The sequence below is a fragment of the Nannobrachium achirus genome (assembly GCF_963921795.1).
Source record: "Nannobrachium achirus genome assembly, chromosome: 18".
NCBI classification, from domain to species: domain Eukaryota; kingdom Metazoa; phylum Chordata; class Actinopteri; order Myctophiformes; family Myctophidae; genus Nannobrachium; species Nannobrachium achirus.
The window spans coordinates 16741690-16756250 of NC_137825.1; the positions used below are offsets into that span (position 1 = coordinate 16741690).

Genomic DNA, 14561 nt, shown 5'->3' on the forward strand with positions numbered 1-14561 from the left:
AAAAAACCGAAATCACTGGTACAAGCTCAACTAAAAGGAGATCCTAGAAAAGACTAAGTCAGGGGGGAAAAAGGGGGAGACAATTTAAAAAATAAAACAATAAAAACAGCCGATCTACAAGGCTGTGAGCTTGTGGATCAGCTGTTCTGGGTAAATGTGGGTTATTTCTCTTAAATGCAGTATTGATCCCTTTGTCGAGTGATTGATTGAAGACTATGACAAGTTTCATGACAGTACAGTTCACTGGTACAAGGTCAACTAAAAGGAGCTTTATTTATTTCATTAATTATTATTATATGAGGCCCCTGTCAAGACTGACTATTTATTTATTCATTCATTCATTCATTCGTTTGGAAATGTGTGTGGGCGTGGTGCGCATACATTATGCAAATGAGGCTGTTAAGTGGCGTTTCCCAGCGCGTAAAAAATGCAGACGGCCGTATGTAAATGAAGGGGAGGAGCTTAGTCGACATATGCAAATTGGGGGCGGGGCGTGGTTTGGAAATGCGTGTGGGCGTGGTGCGCATACATTATGCTCGCATACATTATGCTAATGAGGGCGTTAAGGTAGGTTTCCCAGCACGTAAAAAAAGCAGACGACTGTATGTAAATGAGGGGGAGGAGCTTAGTCGACATATGCAAATTGGGGGCGGGCGTGGTTTGGAAATGCGTGTGGGCGTGGTGCGCATACATTATGCTCGCATACATTATGCTAATGAGGGCGTTAAGGTAGGTTTCCCAGCGCGTAAAAAAAGCAGACGACCGTATGTAAATGAAGGGGAGGAGCTTAGTCGACTTTAAAAAATTGGGGGCGGTGCATGGTTTGGAAATGAGTGTGGGTGTGGTCCGCATAAATTATGCTAATGAGGCTGTTAAGTGGCGTTTCCCAGCGCGTAAAAAATGCAGACGGCCGTATGTAAATGAAGGGGAGGAGCTTAGTCGACATATGCAAATTGGGGGCGGGGCGTGGTTTGGAAATACGTGTGGGCGTGGTGCGCATACATTATGCTTGCATACATTATGCTAATGAGGGCGTTAAGGTAGGTTTCCCAGCACGTAAAAAAAGCAGACGACCGTATGTAAATGAAGGGGAGGAGCTTAGTCGACTTAAAATAATTGGGGGCGGTGCATGGTTTGGAAATGTATGCGAGCGAGGGTGGTGCATCTCGTTCTCGGTGCCGCGCCGTGAGCTTGTAGGTGTGCTATTTTTTTTAAACCGTGAACATTTGTTATGGCAACATTTTATAACGTATGGCTTGCTTTTGGACATTCAGAAATACAGATCTACAAGCATAGCACGTCAGTTTGTGTCAGAGTGGGGTTTGGGACCCCCCTCCAGTCACACTTGACCCCCCTGAACCCAAATAGACCCACCCAAACATGCCGTGAACCCAAATACTGGACACAAAAGTCCAAAATAAATTCCAAAAATAGTTCACGACTTGACTTTTCATGTCAAGGACCCTCAACATTGAAAGCTCTTGACCGTGGACCCCCCAACCCACTTTTACTCCACTACAATTATTTGAAAACTTTAGTTGCTAGTTACTTTGCAGACATTATATATTATTAAACTGTTCTATACTGTACCTCGCTATTTGAAAATAATTCATTGGACGATGAATAGCACATAGACAACTCCAATCACATAGAAACATAGGTTTTAAAAAAACCTTAGAAGGATTTGAAATATTCAAAGACTTGCACAAATTTCACTATTTTTCAAAAATGGCAGATCTACAAGCTCGCAGCGCGGCACTCGGTGCCGCGCTGTGAGCTTGTATATCTGCTATTTTTGAAAAGTCGTGAAAATGTGTGAAAATCTTTGAATATATGTATTTTTTAAGCGAACATTTGTAATTCAAATTTTGCTTCAGGGGTGTCCCGGGAACTAAATATTTTGAGATGGGGATCCGTGGCCAAATAAATACATCATTTTGGGGGTCCTTCACATTAAAACGTTTGAGCACCAATCACATAGAAACATAGGTTTTTAAAAAAAACCTTAGAAGGATTTGAAATATTCAAAGACTTGCACAAATGTCACAATTTTTCAAAAATAACAGATCTACAAGCTTGCAGTGCTGCGCTGTGAGCTTGTATATCTGCTATTTTTCAATAGTTAAAGTACCCAGGGCCCAGAATTTGGTGCGACACCCCTGCGCAAGGCCACGCACCGGAACTTGCCCATACACCGAAAACACACCCATATACATCGCATGACACCCATGCACTGGGCCCATGCACCACACATCTCAACACTGGTGGCGTATCAGAAACAGAGCAGTGCGCGTCAAGGAGCTATGTTACTGACGTTCAACTTCTTAACAGTGTTTTAAGTGTCTGCTGGAGGTTGTCAATGTGCGCTGTGTTCTGTCCAGTTCCTGGGCCATCAACGCTTGTCAAACTCCATACAATTTTCAGCACTTCTATGCAAAAGCATGTCAGGTCTGCATTTACCTTATGGCTTTGTGGAGTGTGTCTTCTGGACTCCTATTATTTAATCTAAGGGGCATTTTAACAAGTGCTGACTTAACATATTTTTCAAATTTTAAGATTAGGCATAATTTAGAGCAGCTTTTGGAAATAACTTAAAATGGTGTGGCAGTGGGTTGTCAATCCATAATGGTTCTATTCTAACATGGTCATGTGTGTGTTTCTTTAATGGGGTGATCCGTACAAAGCCATGAAAACAGTACTACTTATAGTTGGCTGAAATTACTAATGCTATCAAACATTAAAAATAGGATTTATTTATTTTATGTTTGCTGAAGAATGATGTGAATGCAGAATGTTTATACTGCACATGTAAGTATGGATATTTGACTCAATATGCTGTTACAAAATGTATCTATTTATTTATTTGTTTATTTATTTATCTATCTATTTATTTATGAACAGTTTATCAAAAATGACCAGAGGCATTACTGTTACTAGTGATGTACAGCCTAGTTGATACCACCAATAACCTATACTAACCATAGATAAAATGTCCATGGCTATACCATGGTATGGTATTATGCACAATTTCTTTTTCTGAAACTTTCCAATATTAGCCTTTACTTAAGTTGTCAAGCTCCGAGCTCACACAGGAATCCGTCCCAAATCCCTGGAACGGTGGTTTCAAGTATGTACGTCTCCGACCTCCTCGTTGAGGAATTTGCATTCGATATTATTACCTGTAACCTCCTTGCATGGTAAAGTTGTTAATTCTTTTTTCCTAAGGAAAAGGTATATCCAAGTCAATGTGTAAGCATTCTAAATGACTGACTGTAGATTGTGTAGATAAATACCGTACATGCATGACGGCTCGAGGCAGCGTGAGAATCATTGGCTGTTTTTTTAAGGTACTATGTAGCAAAGCAAATTAACCTCCATAAGGAATACTGTGTGTTTTGCCTCGCTCACAACACACAGTACTTTAGTTTGGGTTTACATGGCACATTCTTCACAGTTTGGCACTTTTATTTTGTTCATAGAGATTGTTTTTGTTCATAGAGATTGTTTTTAACAGTTGGGTCGTTTTATTTTGTTGGTTCATAGTGATGATAGAGCTTCATGACATGAAAGTCTTACTATCAGAGAAACTTCTCTCAAAATCATAGTCATAGTATCCAATATCTAATTTAATTGAACATTATACTGTTTTGCTCCTTTTTGAAAATCAGGACTAAAATAAATATTATTCCTCTAAGTACACTGCAGTATAATTGTCAATTAGGGTTGGTATGAATTATTTTCTTGTGAATGCTTTCAAGGTCAATATGCAATGTGCATGTGGCATGAAAGACAGAGAATATTGTTTCTCAAAGGTTAAGCAAGGACCCTCTGATAATATATCATATCATTCAGTACTGACTCAAAACATGAATGCCTCCTGAAGAAAGGGGAAAAAAGAAAAAAAAAACAAGCATTCCATCTCAATCTTCACTTGGTGTTCTGAGATGGATTCTCCCTGACAGACGAAATAAAGTGTGCTGAGATTTCTCTGTTTCCTTTATTCCGGAGGTCTCAAGAGGAGAGGCGATTCATCACTCATTCCATCTGTTGCAGATACTGTATGACTGAATCATCGTCACCTTAGGCTCGAGCCAGGCTGTTTACCCACGTATCAAACAGTGACACACACCAGGGAATGGGCATGTCACAATCATTAATCACGTAAGCCCTTGTGTCCGTGTCCCAATTCCCCCATTCCGGGCATGCCATAATAGGGAAAAATGCAGTGAAAATAGATATACATACAGTATACTGAATATAGCAGATAGTATTTTTCTTCCTCTTTTACCCAGTCAGAAGAACACCCATTTTGGGTCCTGGACATCTGGTTGAGAACCACAGTTTTTGCATAAATATTATTATGGACAACAGTTTTGCGGGGATGTTTCACTTTGGGAAATTCATTTCAAAATGAATGATCTCATCATTACTCAGAACAGGCATAGGTAAAAAGTAAAGGTGTACTTTTCATTGACCTACTGTACTGTTTCATTGTGTCAGGTTGTTTCATGTGTATTTTGTAGAAGCTCAAGTAATGATCACAACTTCACATTATTATTTCTATTGTGTTCACTTCAGTTGTTATAAGGTTTTTATAGCTATTAGGACATCGTCACATTCTCAATCGAGCTCCTGGCAATTTTTCGTCACTTGGGATTCTCACAAAGACTGCTTTTCATAGCCATAGAAAGGGCAGCCTTTCTCAGAACTACACCAGGAACGAATGTAGTCTTCAAATGTACTTTTTATGTTACAGCTACTTGACTATTACATAATCTCAAATGTGGGCTGTCAGACCTTTGGTGGGTGAATCATTTTTGCATGTATCTGCTCTGGGACTCTTTCCTTTTTTACTGATAGTTTTATTTTTTTTCACTGAAATGTCAGCTACTGTTATCAGGGTAATGTTTAGCACAGAATTGGTTTCTAATCAATACCCAGTCAAACACACTACCTTTCTGGGGTAATAAAGAAGGTAAGAAAGAGGAAACCTTTGCTGTACAAGTTGTCGAAACAATCTAGAAACAATCAACTTCAAGTTCAAGCAGCACAACAGTACAAGCTTTGCATGTCCCAGGCAGACCCCATGTGAGCGCACCCGGCTGCTGCTGCTGTTGCTGCTGCTCTTTATGGAATTTCCCAGGTTTCACAATGTTGGACTTCTCAAAAGTTCAACAGCAATCTGGGAAAGTACTGCAGCCTACTGTAGTATAAAAGTATAAAATGACACACTGCTGGGTTGTGGTAAGTACAATACCATTTATCTCTGCGATTGAAGTTGAACTGCAGCTCTTAGAGCGGATCAAGATGAAGACAGCGGTTCTGATCTTTTTGGTTATAGCCTTCAGTGTTGGTGAGTTCATAGTATTTACATCAGTAATTACAACTTATTTGTTTATACTTTGAAAGCAGCATACTGGAACAAAGAGGTGGTCAACTGATTGTCCCTTGTTCCAGTGTGCTGCAACTAGGGAAATGTTTATCTTTTCTCATGTTTACATCTTTTAAGATTGGAAATTTGCTTTATTATTAATCTAACACAAGCCAATAATTCAATCATAATGAAAATTGATAAATTGGCGTGCATGCACAATGTCACACTTGAATTCTCGTACAGTACTTATAAACACACACCACATTACATAATGAAAATTGTAGATCTGCTATTTTTACTTCCTAATATGTTTTGTGGTCCCTAGAGTCCCTTCCTATAGGGCAGGCTTGGGTTAAAGTGGTCAAGTACTGTGTAGTATACTAAAAAATGTACCATCTACCACTGCTTTAGGAGGAGAGAGCTTGACGTGCAACCACTGCATTGGTCGAGGCTGTGTCAACAAGGCGGAGACCTGTAAGAATGTATATGATGTCTGTGCCAACGTGTTCTACCTGCCCCCCATCAGTAAGTACTTCTTCCATCACATGTTTATTTTACTGTAAGTAAAAGTTTCAATATCACAATGTACCCATGCACCCAGGACGGAGATGCGAGACTGGGACAGCCTTTTGTGCCGGCTGCTCTCAAGTTATACAATGAGACAAACGACGGTCGCTTGACAAGGACTACCTACCTAACCTAGGACAACTGTAACCTAATGACTGATTTTCCCCCTTGGGATAATAAAGGTATCCATCTATCTATCGATCTATCGATCGATCGATCGATCGTAGGAATACTCTGTTACAAATGTTGAGCAAACAAACAAAAGTATTGGCATCAAAATATACATGAAGTACAGCAAGTGAAAGTACACTGCTCAAAAAAATAAAGGGAACACCCAAAAAACCCAACATAGACCTGCCAGTCTATGTGTTCTCTGGCAAATGTCAATCGGGCTGCACGGTGTTGGGCTGTGAGCACAGGCCCACTTGTGGACGTCGGGCCCTCATACCACCATCATGGAGTCTGTTTCTCACAGTTTGAGCAGAAACATTCATATTAGTGGCCTGCTGAAGGTCGTTTTGTAGGGCTCTGGCAGTGCTCCTCCTGTTCCTCCTTGCACAAAGGACCAGATAGCGGTCCTGCAGCTGGGTTGTTGTCCTCCTACGGCCCCCTCCACGTCTCCTGGTGTACTGGCCTGTCTCCTGGTATCGCCTCCATGCTCTGGACACTGTGCTGGGAGACACAGCAAACCTTCTTGCCACAGCGCATTGATGTGCCATCCTGGATGAGCAGCACTACCTGAGCAACTTCTATGGGTTGCAGATACCGCCTCATGCTACCTCTAGTGGTCAGGGCACTGGCAAAATCCAAAACTAACCAAAAATCTGCCAGAAAGGATGAGGACAGGCAAATGGTCTGTGGCCACCACCTGCAAAACCATTTCTTTTTTAGGGTTTATCTTGCAAATTGCCTCATTTTCACCTGTTGTCTTTTCCATTTGCACAACAGCAGATGAAACTGATTCATAATCAGTGTTGCTTCCTAACTGGCCAGGTTGATATCCCAAAAGTGTGATTGACTTGGAGTTACATTGCAATGATTATGCGTTCCCTTTATTTTTTTGAGCAGTGTGCTTGTTATTATGCAGAATGTCCTATTTCGCAAGTTTTCAAAATGTATACAAATCTTTAGAAAATAGCAGATATGCAATGACGCGTCGTGATGCAGCACGTTATGAACCTGAAAATCGGCTATTTTCAAATAGCCTAAGTATTTATATGGCTGAAGATGGTTAATGTACATTATGTTGTAACAATAATCAAAATTGTCTTGTCTTTTGTAACTGTTTTCAAATAATTGTGGTGGATGAAAGGATTTGCCTCTGAGATTGTACTCTGAGAGTACTGAACATTGGAAATGGTACAAAATACCTTAATATTTTACTTAAATACAGTACTTCAGTAAACAATATACATAGTTATTTTCCACCACTGTAGCCATATGTGATGTCAACGTGTCCTTGAGCAAGACGTTGAACCAGGTGTCTGTCAGCTAAATGCAAATGCACTTTTCCCATGGTGTCCAGTCAGGGGTCAGACTCATCAATATGTCCATACACGGTGGCAAAGACTTGTCCAATGCAAATGTTAGATTTCGTTTTTTTCTTCTTTTTTACAGAACATTAAAATTGTTCTTAGATGATCTAAAGACCAAATTCAGTCTCCAGGGTTTCTTCAAAATATGTAGCCTATGGCGCTGATTTACAATGACACTATGGTACATTAGGAGTCCACTAATCTCTCAAGACAGAGAGGGTGCGGTTTTTCATTTGACAATGGGTTCCCAGATTGGGACACTATACAGACTTTTTACTCTGAGAGTGTACCAATAGAACAAAATGGACCGGGTCCATTTGGTTTCATTGGTACACTCTCAGAGTTACAAACCATAAATATGTCCACAAGCGAACATGGTGATGACCCCTATGTCCAGGATGAATCATTCCCAGCCAGAGCTTTAGGCTCTGGCTAGTTTAGATGAAATTAAGAAATGACGATTTTTGAATAGTAGCCTATACATAAATGGCGTGGACTGGAGCGTCTGCCTTGGCAGTATTAGAGATTCACTCCAGTGTCACAGACACACAGACATGAGAGTCAAAGCATAATGTCTGTCCCTGGCCTTCAGCCAGGCAGAAGTCATAAATAATAAATAGGCCTATACCCATATATTAAAGATCTACAAGTAAAATGAATGCAATTGGAAAACAACTCTGTCCCTTACAAGCTTTAATGTGTTGTGTGTTTGTGTTCAACCTGTCCATATAGAGCCAGATTACTTCCGTCGCTGTATGAAAGAAGCAGACTGTAGGATTCTGCAGTCTCAACCGCAGCTGATGACCGTTACCTGCTGCCAGACTGATCTCTGCAACTGAAGACTTGGACACTAGCCGCCCGTCCCTGTAAAAAATGTGAAAATATACTCATCATATATAGGCCTATTTTTTTCTTTTTTTCATGGTCTCACTTGAAAATAGCAGATCTACAAGCTCACAACGTGTCAGATGATGATGTATGTGTTCCCGCCTATATTGATGGAATAGGAATGCCGGCAGGTTCAAAGTGATTTAAACGTAATCTCATCTGAAATTATGAAAAATGTGGCATGCTAAAATCATTCCCTGATCCTGGCCTGCCCTCTGGTGGTATAAATTAGACACAGCCTTGCATACTGACTGACAAACCCAAGAATGAGATCAAATACCATACCTGTATATAAGGGCAGGCTGCAAACTGAGTGGAATTTTGAGGTTTAACAAAAGGACTAATCCGTGATTTAAATGATAGGAACAAAATAAAGTACTGCATTTTGCTTACACAGTAAAATCCTCAGTGTAAATTGTATCCATTTAAATAATGTACTGTACTGTAACCTTATGCCTCCAAATTAATTAGACACAAGGAAAGGGGCCCAAATGGACAAAGTAATTTCATGACTTGTCACAATCACCTGACCTTTCTGCACCATTTCATTTCTGAATAGACATGACCAATTTAATATCATGTCACTTTACTTGTCCCATTATCTATGGGACTCATGCGGTGGGAATTTCACTACGGTTGAACACGCTATTCGGAAATGATATTCAGGGCTATTCACTGTGTCTCTCTTCCACTTTGATCTTTTTAATCAAAGACAACACAAGGGGCTGCATGTCCTCTCATGTATTTTGTTCCATTTCTACACCCTTTGAGGGAAATGAACACTATCCTCCCTCAGGATACACAGTATATAGTGTGTTACCACAGTGGTGTGGTTCTCAACTAGCTGTGCTTTTAGGGCAGAGAGGGTCTTCAATGTCTTTCAGGCAAAGGACCCCTATAGCTAGTGACAAAGCAGGGACCCCTATATTGTAAACAAATGTGTTGCATTAACCTTTTTCATAGATTTCATATATGGCCTCAGAGATTTGACAGCTCTATCATCTTCTCTCATCTTTCTTTCGTTACAAAATTATCTTTTCTAGTTAACTCAGTTTTGAACTTGACTTTTGTCTCTGTACAATGTGTCACAGAATAGGGATGCTAGGGTTCAATTGGTTAGAGGTCCCGGACCCACCTGTTGAAGAAGATAATGGGCATAACCACACTAATAAACTACAGCAGTACCATTACTGTTTTTCACTTCTGTTTGCCCTCACAGTTCCCATCATCATTTCTGAATTATGAAGCTTGCTGGTGTCACTTGAACCCCAGGCCTCATATCTTATATCTTTCCATGTGTCATGTTCCCACTCTAGTGGCCCCTGGCAGCTGCCACTTTCTCTAATAGGCTGGCGTAGGTGCTGAGGACGGGTGACAGAGAGGTGATAGAGGCACCAGTGTCTCTGATCACCAGCTTTCAACAGTCGATGGCCGAACCACTAAATGTAAGAAGACACATGCACTGGCTTCAACTGGTATTCAAATGTATTTATTTCAGTTATCCCCCATACCTTAAACGCTTTTTAGTTCCCATTCCTTCAATACAACGTACCAGACATTCTACTCAGGTTTACTTTACTGTTGATTTGGTTAGTAATGAAATTGGTACACATGCCTTTTCTTTCAAAGCTCCCTCAGATTGGAATAATTTACCGGTTAACATTAGATCTATTTCAACATTAGCAGTTTTTAAACGTGCAATGTCTTCTTACTTGGAGGTTGTGTGTTCCTGTTATCTGAACCTGCCATCATACTGTACATGCCATAACTCCATACTATTACTTATTTCTTCTACTTTTTTCTTCATTTTCTAATATTGTTTTCCTTTGGCGTTTTGAACATAACATTTTTCTCAATGTGTGATATGATATATATAGGATTTAATGCTGATTTAATGCTGTGATGTTTGTCAAGGTTCATAATGTTATTGTATGTGTGTTGTTTGTCTTCTGTCCATGTATTTTGTCTTGTCTACTCTGTATACATGTAACAATTGTAAGTTATGTATTTATGTTGGGGCCCCCCTCTAAAACGAGTTGGCACATCTTTAGCCTAATAAAGAAACTTGAATCAGATGGGATGGGAACAGAATAAGTTCAAAACTATGGCACCACCTGAATTTCTTGGATAGGGCTCACTTAAATTAATAATGGTATACTGTTAAATCCCTATTTGATTCATCTTGTTAAACACAAGTTAAAGGACACAAAAAACACATACTACACTTTGTGGTCACTAGATGGCAGTAAAGAGTCGCTAGTCTCTGCCAACAGAGCAGAGCTAGTTATTTTCTCCCATGCCAATTTCGCACTTTGTTCGCTCAAATGAGTGTTCTTTTCTGATCCCATGAGAGTTTTGTTGCATCTCAGATGCTTGCATTAAATATCTGAGTGAGCTGCAGAGACACCTTTATTCTTTTCTTAGATCAGTGTTTCTTTAAAGCCCCCCTCCTCACAAGGGGGGGGGGGGGAAAGTGGGACTGAGTTACTAGGGCCCAAGGTGGAGGGGCCCTAATTATTTTATACTTTAGCTTTGGGATTTCTGGCCAATTGGTGTGGCACTGGAGAGCAGTGACCACACGACTCCGATCAGCGCTCCAATTTCCAAAGTGGAAAATTACCTAGATGTTGAATCAAAAGGCTATATATATATACATCCCTTGACTCGTGTGGCTGCTTGCTCCTAGCATAAACAGGCAGGCAGGCTTGTCGGCAGTCCAACATGCAGGCTGTTTCTCCTCCTCCGTCAACAACAGACTGGTTGACTGCCTGGGTTGACTTCCTGATTTGGCTGTGATTGGTCAGTGGCTCGCACAGCGCCGCCTGTTGATGGGGACCTACTGACTGTTTTCATTTCACCAGCCTCTACCTGGCTCCAGTGGGTTGAGGGGGGCCGCGGCCGCTCCGCGGCCGCTGCCAGAGCACGCAGTCCGGCTTGGGTGCCCTCCGAGACCTCGGTGTCTGAGTCTGGAGCTCTGTGGGTGGCACAAGGGGTTTTTGTCACCTTCCAGGTCCAATTTCGTCCCCTCCATTCACTTCCAGAAGACCCCCCCAGTCCCCCCCAGTTAGGGACCCCCAAGCCAAACTTTTAGGGGTCTGAATTCTGAAAATCACGCACTAAACGCGAGCGATAATGTTTAAACCCCCCCCCCCGTCTAAAATCCCCAAATGGTTCGGTCCAGTGCCCTGAGTAAATAGCAACGCCCAGTGGTGCGTGTTCCCCACACTCCCAAGCCCCCACCTTTGCGCTTAGGTTCACCGGGAAATACGCGGTCGCAGCCTGTATAGCTTACAGTTGACTCTCAGTCAGAGTGAGTGATGACATCATAATGTGGTGACTTTGTTTTGGCTGTGTGGTGCACTCTGTGGTGTAGAAGAAGGACAGCATGATTTTTTCATTGGACAGCTGGAATGGACTAAAGCACTTAACTACTGACTGTGGACGTCGCATATTAATAAAAGTAATTGCTCTTTTGGAATTCCAAAGGTTTGGTTTTGCCTGTTTCTTGTTTCTGGATCTGGACAATGACATTTGACGCTATGTACATTTATTGGAATTAAATGGATACCGACCTCACAACCTGTCCCAAGTTGCTACAGAACTAGAACTGTACATTTCGGGAGGACCAAGTTGACCAACAAGCAACAATGGTAACTATTTACTTTTTCCCTAAGTTGTGACTTTCTGATGAAGTGTGTTTTCATGTAAGCTTTGGTTGTGTTGGTTATTGCAGTAGTGATAACTTGAAAAGTAAATAAATAATACATCATAAAACCGTTAAGGCCCGTATCTGAAGGAAAATGAGGGGGGAAAACCGCCCGAAAACCGATCTCTGCACGCAAAAAAAACTAAATCACTGGTACAAGCTCAACTAAAAGGAGATCCTAGAAAAGACTAAGTCAGGGGAAAAAAAGGGGGAGACAATTTAAAAAATAAAACAATAAAAACAGCCGATCTACAAGGCTGTGAGCTTGTGGATCAGCTGTTCTGGGTAAATGTGGGTTATTTCTCTTAAATGCAGTATTGATCCCTTTGTCGAGTGATTGATTGAAGACTTTATGACAAGTTTCATGACAGTACAGTTCACTGGTACAAGGTCAACTAAAAGGAGCTTTATTTATTTCATTAATTATTATTATATGAGGCCCCTGTCAAGACTGACCATTCATTCATTCATTCATTCATTCATTCATTCATTTATTTATTTCCCTCCCGACTATGTTTCCTTCCATCCATCCATCCATCTCTCCGCCCCCCCCCCCCCCGGGCGTCTGCCTATCAACTAAATAAATAAATAAATAAATAAATAAATAAATAAATAAATATAAACAAATAGCGTACAACCTTCTTTCTCTTTCTTTCTTTCTTTCTTTCTTTCTTTCTTTCTTTCTTTCTTTCTTTCTTTCTTTCTTTCCTTCCTTCCTTCCTTCCTTCCTTCCTTCCTTCCTTCCTTCCTTCCTTCCTTCCGTCCGTCCGTCCGTCCGTCCGTCCGTCCGTCCGTCTGTCCCCAGGCCCGGTTTTCGGGGCCTGGGGCCGGCCCTGGGGTACCAGGCTCGAGCGCGAGGCCCAAACGGCGGTTGAGCAGGCGCCTTTAGCGTTTGCGAGCTTGGGTATCCGCTATAGATGCGGTGGACATTCAATGAATGAATTGTCTGTGTTAATTATGTTAATGAGGGGCGTGGTCTGCGTTAATTATGTTAATGAGGGGCGTGGTCTGCGTTAATTATGTTAATGAGGTTGGGGGCGTGGTCTGCATCAATTATGTAAATGAGACTGCACAACATGCATTCGACACGCGCGTCTTGTTGCTAATTACACGCGAATGCAGGGGGCGGAGCAAATTATTCAAATTGGGGGGCGTGGTCTGCATTAATTATGTAAATGAGGTTGGGGGCGTGGTCTGCATTAATTATGTAAATGAGGCCGCATGACAAGCGTTCTCGTCACCGCGCTGACGTGGTAATTGCACGCAAATACAAGGGGTGGAGTCAAACTTAATGAGTGGGAGGAGTCTAACTTAATGAGTGGGCGTGGTTTCAACAAGAGGGAGGAGTCTGACTTAATGAGTGGGCCTAACGTAATGAGTTTTGTGGGCATCGAACGCATTAATTATGTAAATTAAGCCGACTTATGCAAATGGGGGGGGGGGGGGGGGCGGGGCATGGTTTGGAAATGCGTGGTGCGCATACATTAGAGATGCACCGATCAGGTTTTTTGGGGCCGATACCGATCACCGATCAGCTGGAATCAATATCTGCCGATACCGATATTACCGATCGATCACAGCGTGGAAACAATATCTGCCAATCCCGATATTACCGATCGATCACAGCGTGAAATCCATAAATTCTGCTATTGTGTCACTGTCAGAGCATTTATATATTTAATGATTCCTCTTACACAACATTGACATTGTATATATTAATTCAATTCAACTTTATATTCTAAGGTCATGATTTGATTCGATTCTCAATATGATATATTATCGTATCGTAAATCATTTGTCTTAGGAAAATTCCTCCTCAAGAAAAAACAAACAAAAAGGTTTTCTTATAAAGACAGTGGCAATATTGTCTATCCTTCATTATTTTCAAGGTTATTTGGCTATAATGGTTAATAGCAACAATAATAGGCCAAATAGGCCCTTAAGATTTTCTGTACACTATATACATATTTGGGGTCCTTGCTCTTGGCATGAAAATGTTTGAGAACCACTGTTCTTAAACAATATCAGACAACAACATTTCTGTTTGACTGACCTTCCCCAGTTTTTTATTTTTATAGACCTGTTTGCTGGAAAAAACAGGATATGGCAACACTTTTTATAGACCTGTTTGCTTGTTTCTGTCGCAGAAACTAAATGGCAACGCTTCATCCTCCTTACATCTAGTGCTAACGGTTAGCACCTGTGGAAATGACTGTTTTAAACTATATAAGGGAACTACAAACGTTATCCTTAGATCGACAACAACTGTTGTCCTCCAATTACTTTGGAATTATGTCTTTTGGAAAGTTTAACAGCAACGTTACAGCCGTACTCTCTCTCTCTCTTCTCTCACGTCGCAGAGAGAGAGAGAGAGAGAGAGAGAGAGAGAGAGAGAGAGACGAGCGGAGCCTCGTTAACCCAACAACACAGCTGAAAACGCATTCATCTGATCACTTCTCTGTATTCTAATCCAAGCAATTTGGAGAATGAA

At 41.2% G+C, this 14561-nt stretch overlaps 2 protein-coding genes across 2 annotated transcripts in view; both read left to right on the top strand.

Annotated features, from left to right (window-relative positions):
* Window positions 1-14561, top strand: part of LOC308302920 (voltage-gated delayed rectifier potassium channel KCNH4-like) — a gene marked incomplete at its 3' end in the record, with an annotated part of 145479 nt that overhangs the window by 125873 nt on the left and 5045 nt on the right.
* Window positions 1-14561, top strand: part of LOC308303845 (uncharacterized protein) — a 34277-nt gene that overhangs the window by 4443 nt on the left and 15273 nt on the right. The window contains exons 4-6 of the mRNA XM_080748343.1: window positions 4009-5353; window positions 5786-5899; window positions 8209-12014. The gene's annotated coding sequence lies outside the window, so the exon portion shown is untranslated. The remainder of the gene's footprint in view (window positions 1-4008; window positions 5354-5785; window positions 5900-8208; window positions 12015-14561) is intronic.